The sequence below is a fragment of the Myotis davidii genome, unplaced genomic scaffold, assembly GCF_000327345.1.
Source record: "Myotis davidii unplaced genomic scaffold, ASM32734v1 scaffold149, whole genome shotgun sequence".
Classification (NCBI taxonomy): Eukaryota; Metazoa; Chordata; class Mammalia; order Chiroptera; family Vespertilionidae; genus Myotis; species Myotis davidii.
This window is the reverse complement of record NW_006352194.1, coordinates 5,993,155-5,995,091: the sequence shown is the minus strand read 5'-3', so window position 1 is coordinate 5,995,091 and position 1,937 is coordinate 5,993,155.

Here is a 1,937-nt window from a genome sequence, read left to right as displayed (position 1 = left end):
AGAAATGACAGACAGGAGAATAAAAGCTGGGTCTGGGTGGGGTGCTGCTCCCGGATGGAGAGACCCCGCCACCCTGTCTTTATTTTATAGCAGATTTCACCAGGCAAAGTAAGGGCGTGGTCAAGATGTTTGCCACAGTCTCATTGGTTTCGATTCTACTCAACTACATGCATCTGAACTCTATCAAGTCCACATCACTCAAGCACGTGGTGTCCGGAGGATAGGTTCAAGCTTACAACTGTAGCCGCTGGCTATCATTGTGCTGGGAGGGCTCTGCCCTCCAAGCTGGGACTTGGACCTGGCCATGAGAGGACCGTGCCCTCTCATTAGTCCGAGGCTTGAACCTGTCCAAACACTGTAGCCGCTCTCCACAGGGAAGGAAGCTGGAAGGGAAGGCGAGAATCAAGAGCATCAGCCCGTTGTGGGTGCTGGGAGGGAGGGTAACTGAGCCCTCCTCTGGGCCCCGCACCTGCTAGGGCTTCCACAAGTTACATCAGCAGTAGGTGGTATGCCCAGTTCTCAGGGGAGAAACTGAGGCCCAGGGTGGTGACATGACTTGTTCAAGGTCACACGGGGCGCTGGAGGTGGAAGCCAGGGCTGGGATTCCCCAAATCCTGGTTTCTTCCTGCCACCCTCCGTTCTGGGAGATGGCTGTAGGCAAAGCAAGGAATCCGGATGGGGCGACTTGTTAATGAATGGGGCGCAGAGGGTCTTGGAGGAAAGAAGCGGGGCAGGGGGGGGTGTTGAGTGACCAGCAATGAACGCCAGCCTGGGGAGGTGGGCACAGGAGTCTGAGTAAGTTAGCACTAAGCTCTTTTTCTTTGGCTTGTTGGTTTGATAGAAAAGCTCACTTGAGCAAAAATTCAAACTTGCTTTTGCTAAGCGAGGGGCATTCTCCTTTAGGGCAGTGGGGAAGGTGGTGTGGAGGTGGCAGAGAAGCCATGCCCCCTCCACCTGTGCCATTTCCACCACCACGCAGAGGGCAGGTGACAATTGGCACAGAGGGACGAAGGGACTGCCCCGCCCTGCTGCCTAGAATCCCCCTCCGGCTTGTCAACAACTATTTAAAGGACCGGAGGCCCACACTTGTACATCTGTCTAATCCAGGGGTCCTCAAACTTTTTAAACAGGGGGCCAGTTCACTGTCTGCCTCCTGCATGCACCCTGACCAGGCCCAGGCCAGGGGGGAGCCTGCAACCGAGGTACATGCCCTTGACCGGAATCGAACCCGGGACCCAGTTCGTCATGATAGCTCATTCTTTAGCATCGCAAACGCCTCGGCTCACCGTTCCGGTTATCATCCCTGCCGCAGAGAGGAGGAAACTAGCTGAGAGGTCAAGAACCTGTCTGCAGTTGTCCATATGGAACGTGGTGAAGCCAGGATGCAAACCCATTTCTTTTACCACCACCCCAATATTTGTTTTGCCCGAGAGATGACCTCAGAGGTTCCCTCCAGCTGAGATACTTTTAAAAGATATATGTATCTCTATTGATCTCGGAGAGGAAGGGAGAGGGAGAGAGAAACATCAATGATGAGAGAGAACCATAGATTAGATGCACCTGTGGCTATTTAAATCGAAATTAAAAAAAAATAAAAATACAGTTTCTCAGTTGTACTAGCCACATTTCATGTGCTCAATAACAACATGTATTTAATAGCTATCATATAAGAGAGCACCAATATTTATAGAACATTTCCAGCATTACAGAAAGTTCTACTGGACATTACTGTTCTGGACCCCTTCACAAGGCAAATTTAGGCAACACAAGCACATAAACACACATACTCATAAGTTTTCACTCTTCATTACCTTTTAAATATCATCCTATGTCCCTCTACATTAATTCTTTCTCATATTAAATAATTATTTGTTGAGCATATACTATTGGGTAGTTACTGTTCAAGGCCCTGTATATTTAGAAATGTACATCCCTTT